The sequence below is a fragment of the Myxine glutinosa genome, chromosome 7 (assembly GCF_964187855.1).
Source record: "Myxine glutinosa chromosome 7, kmMyxGlut1.1, whole genome shotgun sequence".
Lineage (NCBI taxonomy): Eukaryota > Metazoa > Chordata > Myxini > Myxiniformes > Myxinidae > Myxine > Myxine glutinosa.
This window is the reverse complement of record NC_136267.1, coordinates 142,141,099-142,154,350: the sequence shown is the minus strand read 5'-3', so window position 1 is coordinate 142,154,350 and position 13,252 is coordinate 142,141,099.

Genomic DNA, 13,252 nt, shown 5'->3' with positions numbered 1-13,252 from the left:
CGCGATTTTGGCCAACGTTTCAGAATCGGGTCAGTTACCTGCTAATGGTTCGTGCCGCGGTTGCTAAACCGCTCGGCAATTAACATCTGTCCGTGGTCGCGAACGAGGTTGCACACCTGCCTCTCCAGAGGGAGCTTGGGCAACTTCAGGACTCGCGTCGGTCAGTCATACACAAGGGGATTAATCCCCCCTTCTTAAGGGGAGAAAGGCCGACGTAGAGATCCGCAACAATATATTGTTACGGATCTGGGGAAAGGCTCTCCCGTTAGCAAGGGGGGGTTAATCCCCTTGTCCTGTTAAGCTGGCCGTCTCCACCGGTCCTGGTACTTGTAACGTTCCTTTGCGAGGTGGGATTGATCAGGGTTATTGGTCAAGGTGTTCTCCCGAATACCTTCACCAATCCTTCCGCCAAACAGGGAGACAAGTACCGCTCGAACCCCGGTTTTAGATGTTCTCGTTGCCGAGCGGTTTTAGCAACACGACGTTCGAGCCATTAACAAAGACTAAACCCGATTCTGAGCGTTGGCCAAATCGTGCCACAGGTGTTCAATGATGGAAAAGACAAGGACGATCGGACGAGGAAGAAGAAGGCAAAGGTAGGAAGAACAGAGATTTATTAATTATTTACACAACCACAATCAAAGAGAAGAAATGTAATTTACAGGGAAAGATGGACACAGAGCAACTTATACTAATACAAACTTAACTTATACCCAGGACAGAACAAACAAGACAAACTCACGTACACGAATGGATATTATTGCAGGGGTGGATGGCTGGAAGGATGAGAAGGTGGGACCACAGGGCTGGAAGGACATGGTTCCGGTCCGTGCAAACGGCAAGGCTGGAGGTAAGTGGCCGCCGGCTCTCCGTAATCTGGTTCACACGGCGGCGTTGCTTCGCGGCAGCGCGTCCAAGCTGCGCGTGGCAGGAGCTTGTTTGAAACAGCAGGTCTCTCCTCGCCGCACCTCCTTGATGGTTCCGGAATCGGAAAAATGCCACAAGATGCCACAAATGAAAAATGCGCCTCTCTTCACAGAACTTCTCAGTGCGTCCTCCCTCACTCATCTCTCTAAGCAGTCCCTCCGCCACCCTTTTATTGCTTTTCCCGAGATCAAGCCGCGGGTTAAGAGGGCACGCCTCCCGGGTCGCTCTCCGCAGTGCCGATTGGTGGGCACGGGCTCTCCCTGGCTCCGCCCACGATGACGAGGGGCGGGCAACGCCCTTCTTCTCCGAGCTGACCACGTGCTTAATGGAGGGCGAATGCAGTTGGCAATAATGCAGTTGGAAATGGAGGCTAATGCAATTGGCAATAATGCAGTTGGAAATGGAGGCCAATGCAGTTGGGGAATTTGAAAAGGGGATCTATCTTATTTCACTTGATGCAACGCAAATGAACTAGTGGAAAAAACAGAGCCTTATACTGACATAGAATAAAGAGATAACTATTTAGAAGGGCCTATGATTTTCTACGTGTGTGCGATGGACTAACTAAGGGGACGACCTTTGATCTTTACAATTAATGGAGGTATTTACAAGGAATTATTACATTATTTCCAAACAATTACCAAAGTGCAGGATTCTCAAATCCGCAACAATATACAGACTAGGCATTTAATATGGAATTTTTTTTTTTCTTGACTTGGGTTTACTTTCTTAACTCAGTATATCAATCTGGTGAGTTTCTTTTACACTTTGGTGATTTATTTGTTAAAAGAACCATGTCACTGATTGTCTGTCGCAGCAAGAAGTCAACAACAGGATTATATCACAGGTGGCGTGGCAAAATGTACGGACAGGTGTATTTGATGATTGGCTTCACAGTCGGGTATACAAGGGTTGTTGCGTTCTGTATTAGTGGAAAACAACTGCTGCACGTCTCCAAAAGTTATTGCCGCTTCCTCTGGAGATGGTCCGTCAACTCGACAATGCTGTTTGTCATGGAGTGGTGGCTTTACGAAATTACGGCATGAAACAGCGTGCTATTGCTCGGCAGTATGGCATCACTCAAGGTCAGGTGTCAAAGATCCTGAAACGAAATGCTCAAGAGGGGTGTCCCTACTCCAATACCGAGGCTAGGACGTCCCCGCAGAACCACAAGGAGGGATGATTGCCAGCTGCACCGGTTAGTCCGCAATGGCCGTACCAAGTCAGCCAATCGGCTTAGGGCTGAGTGGCAGCAACTGACAAATGTGCCTGTATCCAGAAGGCTAGTCAACCAACGACTGGTTCAAGCAGGCTATCGTGCCAGGCGTCCCCTGAGAAAGCCACGCCTGACCAGACAACACCGCCAGCGCCGATTGCAGTGGGTCAGAGAGCACCGTCAATGGCAGCCAGGACACTGGAATCACGTGATCTTCAGTGACGAGTTTAGATTTCTGGTCTATCGTCAAGATGGCCGCGTCCGAGTGCGCAGACAAGTGCATGAAGCCTACAACAAAGATTGTATAGTGCCAAGAGTCCAAGCTGGAGGTGGTGGGGTGACCGTTTGGGCTGATTTTCATGCAGGGGGCAAAACTGACCTGGTTGTTCTGAATGGAAACCTGAACCAGTTCAGTACAGGGCCATTCTGGAAGAAACATTTCTTCCATTTGCTCGTGCAGCCTTTCGAGGAAACTTTGTCTTCCAAGATGACAATGCACGGCCTCATCGTGCTCGCATGATCCAACACTTTCTTGCTGACCGTGGTGTAGAGCATATGGAGTGGCCTGCCATGTCCCCGGATATGGATCCGATAGAGAACTTGTGGGCAGAATTAACACGTCAATTCGACCACTTGGACCAGCAGCCGACCTCTGTGCGTGAATTGCAGCAGGCTATTGTCACTGCATGGCAAGCGATTCCTGTCCAAACCTTGGCAAATCTCGTGAACAGCATGCCTCAACGTGTACGTGCTCTCCGGAATGCTCGTGGGGGTTACACGAAGTACTGAACTGTAATTTTACTGTCCGTAATCCCAGTCGTAATTTAACTTTTGTTTTTGTTAAAAAGAAATTTGGCTAATGTGAAAAATATAGAGATACTTCTGGAAAACGTACAGAAGTTTAACACAGTACTGTCCATGAATTGAGTTCGATATCAGTTTACATCACTTTCAAGGATCAATTTATTTGTTTCGAAATGTCAAATGTGGTTTTTGTTTCTTTTAAAGGTCGCATTAACAAAATCTAGAATAATTTCAACATAATTCCAATGAACTTTTGGTTCTAAGACATCTTGAAAAGTAAGTTCACCCCCACAAAAAAAATATTCCATATTAAATGCCAAGTCTGTATATCCAACTGCAAGTGACAGTTGATTGGAAATGGCAAAAATAGCAGGTGGATAAGTCCACTTAAAATATATAAAGAAGGCCTTATTTTATATCGTTAAAAAATTTTTTTTTTGATCAGTTTGTTTTGTTACCAACTCTGTAATTACTGACGCTATCCCTAATCCCTCCCCTGCCCTCCCCCCCCCCCTCTCCCCCCCCCCCCCCCAACTCTCCAAAAACCATGAGGCTACTCCACTCCAGGATCCATGTGGTCTGCCAGTCACCCACTTCTTGCTAAACTTCCAAAGTCCAGGCTTATTACCCCTGCCACCGAAGGTGGATGGAGGTCATGTTTTCACACCTGTCTGTCTATCTGTTTGCTCTTTGTCTATGAACAGGATATCTCAAAGTTGTGGACGGATTCAAAGGAAATTTGGTGGAGAGGTTTTGTTGTGACGAGGATGAACTGATTAGATTTTCTTGAAGATCCGAATCCCGATCCAGATATGTGAATATTTTAAAGTGACTTGTGGGCCCGTTGGTCCATTGAACCAAATTTTCATTGGTCTTCACGACCTTGTAGCATTCCTGCCTGCTGAAGTGCTTGAGCATTAGCTCGCCTTTTACCAAGCATAGATGTGCTAGGGCCAGGGTGGGGATTATATGTTTATTATTATTATTGCCAAATGATATTGCTATTATAATTAGTATTAATTAATATATGCTTTGTTAGTGTCAACAGGGTTTTTGTTATTTATTTTGTAATTAGAATTGTTTTGTAATTGAGTACCCATTCACTGGTAATTCCCTGTGTGCCGCAAGAGGCGACTAACAAGGTTGGCGGCAGGAAGGGCATCCGGCCATAAAACATTGCTTCAAAAAGGGGACCACGGTGCCCCGAAAAAGGCCAACCCCTGCTCTGCGGGGGAAAATGGCATCAAGGTGGTCATTTTGTAATTATAATGTCATGCTGTGGAAGGACATGTCAAGCTGCTCCATACACCTTAACATTGCGTGCGTTTAATACGTGGCAGTTTTTTTTTTTTTTTTTTTTTTTTTTTTTTTTTGTATACAAGATCGAGGCTCGTGAAAGAGCGAACATTAATCACACAGAAAGACAAACAGACACATAAAACAAATAACATCGGGAGCGGTAGACAAGATGGGGAGAGAGGGGGAAGGACACAAACACAACATTTGAGAGCAGGGACCGAGAGACATGGAGACATCGAGAGATCTGTGGGAGGGAGAGGGCTTTGGGTGGGAGGCATGTGAAAGGGGGGGGGGGGGGTGGGAGAGGTATAAACATATGGACACTGCCAGGATTTCCAGGAAAGAAGTTGGAATTTCAAACAAGGTGGATCTGGGGTGAATTAGTGGGGGTAGAAAAGATCAAGGTTTTGGATGGGGGAAGATAAGAGATGGTGGTGAACAGCTGTTTTAAAGACCTGGAGGGAGGAGAGGGATTGAAGGGAGTGTGGGAGTTTGTTCCAGAGGCGGGAGAAAAGAGGGATGAAAGAGTGAAGGTGAGCAGAGAGCCGAGATTTCGGCAGTTTAACCATCAGAGGGTTGCTGGCAGATCTTGTGCGACCTGTAGGAATATTTGGGGGACAGAGCACAGAGAGAGCTGGGGGAGCAAGGCCGGAGAGGAGTCGGTAGAAGACAGAAAGACCACCTACCTGCCTGCGGTGAGTGAGTGAAAGGCCCTCAGAGATAGCTTCATCGCGGGAGATTCCAATGATTTTGAAAGCTTTGGATTCAACAGCGTGAAGCCGAGCCAGGTGTGAGGTAGGAGCACCAGCCCATAGGGGAGAACAGTATTCCATTGAGCTGCAGATGAAAGCCTTGTATGTGGTGAGGAGCTCAGGTGTGCCGAGGAAGGACTTCGCACGACGGAGGATGCCCAGTCGGCGACTGGCTTTGGAGGCCAGCTTGGAAATGTGGTTTTCCCAAGAAAGATCATGGCAGATAGTGAGACCCAGAAGCTTGAGCGACAGAACTTCTTGGAGAGGATTGTTGAGAAAGTAGATGGGAGGGTTGACCAGTCGATCTTTTCGGAGAGACATAGTAAGAGAGTGAGATTTGTCAGGATTGAAAGACATGTTCCACTTGTTTGACCAGTCTGTGATTTTGTCCAGGTCTTCAGAGAGTGAGGAGGCTGCAGACTGCCGATCTGAGGGAAGAGGAATGGAGCGGCAGAGAGTGGAGTCATCAGCAAAGAGATAGAGAGGATTTTCCAGAGAGTCGGAGAGATCATATTGGATTTTTTTTTTTGGATTCGTTGTAGTTAATTAGCCCAATGAGCTCAGGAGATCATGACGATCATTTTGGTGTATCGTACTCCACATCAGAAAGCTCCAGTAGAACTGCACAAAAAATGTGCCGCACATACACACAAACTCGTCTATTTATAGTGGCTTATGCACCATTGAGTGATAGTGCTAAAATAATAGATAGCATGATATCTCCTAAACATATGGATCGATTTGAAAAGGCTGGAAAGGGTGGAAATGCGAATGGTTCGGTGGATGTGTGGAGTATCGTTGAGAGAGAGGAAGACAAATGATGAATTGCAAAAGATAATAATGGGCATAGAGCCTGTGATGGATGATGTGATGAGAAACAGGTTGAGATGGTTTGGTCATGTGTTGAGGAAGGATGAAAGTGACTGGTTGAGAAGAGTGATGGAAGTAGAGGATGGGGAAGACCGAGAAAGACTTGGCTAAAGGTGGTGGAAGAAGAAATGCAGGCAAGGGGGTTAACAAGGGGTGATGTAGAAAATAGGGCAAAATGGAGAAGATTGTAATGGTGCCCACAAGACTAACCCCCGCTCTAGCAGGGAAAATGGCCTTAAAATGCCTGTTGTTGTTGTATGGATCGATTTGGACAAAATTTGGTAGGCAGGTTGGGTGTGTTGCAAGGACGAATTGATTCGATTTCGGTGAAGATACAAATCCGGATCTATATATGATAATTTCTTAAGTGATTCTTCACCATTGCGATATGGGGCCAAAAATGATATATCACATGATATTTCAAAATGTTGTGGATGGATTATGACAAAACCAAGTGGACGAGTTTGTTAGATGACAAGAACAAGCCAATTAGGTTTTGGTTAAGTCCAGATCCGGACTATCGATGGGATACAAAACGTAAACAGTTCAGCCTGGTGCAGGTACAGTTTGGCCAAAAATATTGGCACCCTTGCACTTTTTTCAAATAACTCGCAATGTCTCCAAAAATAAGCTGAAATTGACAAAAGTATTTCGTCTCCACAATTCTTTATTTCATTGTTAACATTACAGAACCTTTGTTTTTGATTCAGAACTTAATATATCCTTTTAAATCATATAATAAAAAGAAATGGCATTGACAAAATTATTGACACCCGAGACTTAATATTTGGTAGCACAGACGTTGACAAAATAACTGCAGTCAAGCGCTTCCTGTGGCCATGAATGAACTTCCTTCACCTCTCTACAGGCAGATTGGCCCATTCTTCTTGTGCAAACTGCTCCAGTTCTCCTAGATTTGAAGGGTGCCTTCCCCCAATTGCTGTTTTCAGATCTCCGCACAGGTGTTCAATGCCATTTAGATCTGGACTCATTGCTGGCCACTTCAGAACAGTCCAGCGTTTTGTCCTGAACCATTCCTGGGTGCTTTTTGAAGTGTGTTTGGGGTCATTGTTCTGCTGCAAGACCCATGACATTCGACGGAGACCCAGCTTTCTGAGACTGGGTTGAACATTGCGCTCCAAAATGCCTTTGTAATCTTCCGATTTTATGATGCCATCCACACATTCAAGGCACCCAGGGGCAGTGCAGCAACCCCAAAACATCATTGAACTTCCTCCATGTTTGACTGTGGGAAAGTGTTCTTTTATTTGAAGGTTTCATTTTGTTTTCTGTAAACAGAGATGATGTGCTTTACCACAAAGCTCTAATTTTGTCTCATCTCTCCACAGGACATTCTCCCAGAAGGATTTTGGCTTGTTCAGGTGTGTTTTGGCAAACTCCAGTCAGGCTTTCTGATGTCTCTCTCTCAGCCTGGGTCTCCTACCATAGAACCCCCCTTTCATTGAGTTGGTGATGGATGGTGTGAATAGAAACTGTCGTACCTTGTGTCTGAAGGTCAGCTTGAATCTTTTTGGCATTTGATCGAGGTGCTTTCTCCACCATTCAAACAATCCTTCCTTGCAATCTTCGATCAAGTTTTCTCTTGCGGCCATGTCCAGGGAGGTAGGCTACAGTGCCATGGACCTTAAACTTCCTGATAACATTGTGTATGGTGGACACAGGAACCTCAAGGTCTCTGGAGATGGATGTATAGCCTTGAGATTGTCCATGCTTGGCTGCATTATTGTGTCTGAACTCCTCAGACAATTGTCTGGTTTTCTTTCTTTTCTCCATGCTCATTGCGGTACACACAGTGACACAAAACAGCAGAATGACTCCTTTTCTCTATTCAAACTGGTTGAATGAGTGATTTTTATATTGCAGGCACCTGAAACTCACCACAGGTGAGTTCAATTCCAAAGTAAAGGAGAATCACCTGCTTGAAATCTAATTATTTCTAACAACTTCTAAAAGGTGCCAATAATATTGTCCGGGCCATTTTAGTATATCTGTGTGGAACAAGCTAAGATTTCGTATTTTTTTTTTTTGTTCCCCTGCAAACGTGAAATACGTGGACACTAAAATATTTTTTCATTTCAACAATTCTCTGGAATAAATGGTGTATTATTTGAAAAAGGTGCAAGGGTGCCAATATTTTTGGCCACGACTGTACAGTGCCTATAGAAAAGCTACACCCTCTTTCAAAATTTTCACCTTTTGTTGCCTTGTACCCTGGAATTAAAATACATTAAATCAGACATTTTCCACCTTTATTTACACATCTTAACCCACAACTTCCAAGGGAAAAAGAAATTCTACAAATTTTAGAAAATAAATTGAATATACAAAAACTAGAATATCTTGGTTGGATTAGTGTCCACCCCTTCCTCTCTCCCACCCACCCCCAATTCCCCCATATAATGGCAATTGTAGATCAGCTCCGATGTCACAAATCACCTTCAAAATCGCACAAGTAAATTGGCCTCCACCTGTGTTAAATTGTCATGATTCTGATTATTTCAGGATAAAATCAGCTGTTCCTGTAGGTTTCCTCTGCTGGGTAGTGCTTTTCACAGCAAAGACTCAACGATGAGCACCAAGGAGCTTTCAAAATATCAAAATATAAAGTTGTGGAAAAGCACAGATCAGGGGATGGGTATAAAAATATTTCAAAGGCCTTGAATATCCCCTGGAGCACAGTCGAGACAATAATTAAGAAGCGGAAGTCGTATGGTACCACGAAGATCCTGCCTAGATCAGGCCGTTCCTCCAAACTGGATGACCAAGCAAGGAGGAGACTTATCAGAGAGACCACAAAGAGGCCAATGGCAACTTTGAAAGAGCTACATCCCTTTATGTCAAAGAGTGGTCACTGTGTGCATGTGACAACAATATCCCAAGCACTCCACAAGTCTGGCCTGTGCGGTAGGGGTGTCAAGAAGGAAGCCATTACTCAAAAAAGCCCACCTTGAGTCCCATTTGACGTATGCAAAAAAACATTCTGGAGATTCTGAAGCGATGTGGCAAAACGTTTTGTGGTCTGACGAAACAAAGGTGGAACTTTTTGGCTTAAATGCAAAATGTTACGTTTCGTGCAAACCCAACACAACACATCACCCAAAGAACATCAACCCTACTGTGAAGCATGGTCATGGCAGCATCATGTTCTGGGGATGTTTCTCATCAGCAGGGCCTGGGGCACTTGTCATGATAGAAGGGGAAATGGATGGAGCAAAATACAGAAAAATCCGAGAGGAAAACCTGCTGCCCTGTGCAAGAAAGCTGAAATTGTGATGGAAGTTCACCTTTTAGCATGACAATGACACGAAGCACACAGCCAAAGCTACAGTGGAGTGGCTGAGGAACAAAAAGATAAATGTCCTTGAGTGGCCCGGTTAGAGCCCCGACCTAAATCCAATCGAAAATCTGTGGCATGACTTGAAGATTGCTGTCCATCAACGCTCCCCACACAAATTGACTCATCTTGAACAGTTTTGTCCAGAAGAATGGGTAAATATTGCCCAATCAAGGTGTTCAAAGTTGATAGAGACCTATCACAACACTCACAGCTGTAATTGCTGTGAAAGTTGCTTCCACAAAGTATCAACTCAGGGGGGTGGACACTTATCCAATCAAGATATTCTAGTTTCATATTTTTAATTAATTTTCTGAAATTTCTAGAAGTTGTTTTTCATTTGGAGGTTTTGGGTTAGAATGTGTAAATAAAGGTGGAATGTGTCTGTTTAATGCAATTTATTTAACTAGGGCATGCCCGTACTATATATATATCTAAAATTATATCCCCCCCCTCTATTTACATGAAATGGTTTGGTCCAAAGCGAACGGCTTGCGAGTACGGTGACAATCCCCCCCTCTATTTACATGAAATGGTTTGGTCCAAAGCGAACTGCTTGCGAGTACGGTGACAATCCCCCCCCTCTATTTACATGAAATGGTTTGGTCCAAAGCGAACGGCTTGCGGAGTTTGGTAAAGAAATCGCCATAGCGTGCACAAACGCGCAGGAAAGCGAAAGAATCGCAAAGTAGTTTTAATTAGTTTTAAAACATAGTTTAACGCCAACATAGTTTGCCAACGTGAAATAAATGAATACGCTCTCAAATGTGCCGTCCGAGGCAGAGTCTGTTCGCCACGTTCGGCACACGTGATAGCTCGCTGCTCTCTGATTGGTTGAATCGTTTTTTGGACATAGCTCGCTAACTACTTGTCCGATTAATATGAAACCTTGAAAAGGCACATCCTCGGGTCCCCAGCAATATACCTGGCAAGTTTAAAGTATATCGGACCCGTGGTTGTCGAGAAACAGCGGTCACAGACATACAGACATACATACATACATACATACATACATACACACAGAGATTACTGGAATTATAGATAGATGCAATAAAAGTAGCCGTGTGTATGTGTGCGTCCGGGTTCCGCCCATTAGTTGAACCGTTTGTTCACCCACAATTTCTCAACTATGGCCACCATGTTGTTACTGCTATGTAAATCCAAAGACTTCTTGAATGCTGTTATATTCACAATCCACATGCCATCCCTATATGTTTTCCCTTCAGTGTAATATTACCAAAGCGTCATTTAATATGATTTTGAGCCGATAGGCATCACGGGCCTTGTGAAGAAAGGCCTCAGCAAACTAGACAACAATCTGTTGTTTATACACCTCCCAAATAACTATGTGACATTCTCTCAAGCAGGGCTTTTACCGCAATTTACACAGGTCCTTGTTATTTCCGACTATTTTCTCTTAAAGAACTCGGCCAGAGACCATAAAATCCATGTCGTTATAAAGTTCTTTGTTGAGGACTTCTGGGAATCTCGCGACATTGTGAAAGAAAACAACTCATTATTTACTTTTGGATATGATGTGTATATTATATGCATCACGAAGAAGATTAACTGGATTAGGGTCTCATGGTCAATGACAGTTGTACCGGTGTGTACCCCGGTTTAGAATAGGTACACCGTATCCCTGCGTGTCGTAAGAGGCGACCAAAGGGGTTGGCGTCAGGAAGGGCATCCGGCCATAAAAACATTGCCTCAAAAAGAGAACCATGACAATTACGACTACGTATGGGCAGGGTACAGCCCGAAGTACCCCGTGGGGGACCCCACTCCCTCTCGTCAAAACTCAAGGTGGGGAACCCGATCGAAGCAAGGGTGGAAATCATTCCATTTATGACGACGAAATGTCTGATGCCCGACGTGGAGGGAGATCAGGAGAAGTGGTGGAAGTATTGGTCAGAAGAAGAGTAGACATATGTTGTGTGCAGGAGATGAGATGGAAGGGAAGTGGTGTGAGAATGGTGAAGGGTAGGCAGGGACAGAAATACAAGTTTGTGTGGCAAGGGTGCCCGGAGGGCATGAATGGGGTTGGTGTCCTGTTTTCTGAGGAGTTTGTAGACAGTGTGGTGAGTGTGACTGGAGTGAGTGAAAGGTTGATGATGGTGAAAATGATGATTGGAAAGCTCTTGGTGAACGTCATCTCGGGATATGCTCCGCAGGTTAGTCGGAGCGATGAAGAGAAGGACAAGTTCTGGTGTGCGATAGAGAAGCTGATGGAAAACGTGAAAGATGAGCAAGTTGTTGTGGTAGGAGGAGACCTAAATGGACATGTGGGAAGGAGTATGGACGGTTTTGAGGGAGTTCATGGGGGTTACGGATATGGTGTGAGAAATGGAGAAGGTGAAAGGATTTTTGAGTTTGCTGATGGAGCTGATTTGTTGATTTGTAATACTCAGTTCCAGAAAGAGGATAATAAGCTTGTTACATACACGTCAGATGGGTCGACAACAACCGTTGACTACCTGCTGGTGCGTACCCGAGATAGGGGGCACCTCCGGGACACAAAGGTGATCCCGGGGGAGGAGGCTGTTTCACAGCACCACTTGGTTGTCTGCGACATAAGGGTGAAAGGTGCGAGGAGAGCTCGGCGGGTGAAGTACCAACCGAGAATGAAGGTGTGGAGGTTGAAAGAGGTGACAGTGAAGGAGGCATTAAAAGAGAGGCTGAGTATGGTAGAGGATGATGTGGTTGAGCTTGAAAGTGGTTGGATGTCAATGAAAGATAGTCTGTTGGGAGCAGTTGGTGAGGTTTGTGGATGGACAAAAGGACCATCGAGGCACTCGGAAACATGGTGGTGGGATGATGAAATTGGAAAGAAGATTGACGAGAAGAGGATGAAGTTCAAGGTGTGGCAGAAGGCGAAGGGTATGGGAGCAGAAAAGGCAGAGCATGAAAGTTATAAGGCAGCCAAGAAGGCTGCAAAGAAAGAGGTAGCAAAGGCACAGGAGGCATGTAGGAAAATGTTCGGAGAACGCTTGGATTCGGAAGAGGTTCAGAGAGCGGTATTCAGGATTGCAAAGCAGATAGCGAAAGAGAGGTGTGATGCGATGGAGGTGAGTTGCTTGAAGGATGAAGTGGGACAAATCGTTGTGGACCCAGATGGTATTAAAGGAAGATGGGAGAGATATATGGAAATACTGTTGAATGCAGAGAATGAATGGGATGGCAACATAGAGAGTAACCCAGTTTTTGGACCGGCAGAGAAGATAACTGAGAAGGAAGTTGAGGAAGCGATAAAAGCAATGAAGAGTAGAAAAGCGGGAGTGCCGACGGGAGTTGTGGGAGATATGTTGAAGGCAGCGGGAAATTTGGGTGTGACGAGAATGACAGAGATCTGCAATCTGGTGGTGAAAGAAGGCTGCATTCCAGTGGATTGGGAACTGAGTACCCTCATCCCTCTATACAAGGGGAAAGGTGACCCTCTGGACTGTGGTAAAGTTATTGGAGCATGGAATGAAGGTATTGGAAAGGGTGTTGGGGAGGAGGATAAGGAAGAAAGTGAAGATTGACGAAATGCAGTTTGGATTTATGCCAGGAAGAGGAACGACAGACACGCTTTTTATTGTGAGGCAGTTGCAGGAGAAGTATATGGAGAAGAGGAAGAAGTTGGTTCTTCGGTTTGTTGATCTGGAGAAAGCATTCGATAGGGTTCCACGTGAAGTTGTGACATGGGCATTGAGGAAGTTAGGAGTGGAGGAATGGTTGATCAGAGTAGTGATGGCAATGTACAAAAGAGCGCGCACAACTGTAAGGACGAAGGACGGGAACAGTGGTGAGTTTGAGGTGAAGGTGGGAGTGCATCAGGGGTCGGTACTAAGTCCACTACTATTTGTAGCTGTGATGGGGGTGCTGGCTCAGAACGTAAAGGAGTGTTTACCGTGGGAGTTGTATGCAGATTATCTGGTATTGATTGCAGAAAGTATGGATGGACTGAAGGAGAAGATGAACAAGTGGAAGGAATGTATGGAGACAAAAGGTCTGAAGGTGAATATCGGAAAAACGAAGGTGATGGCA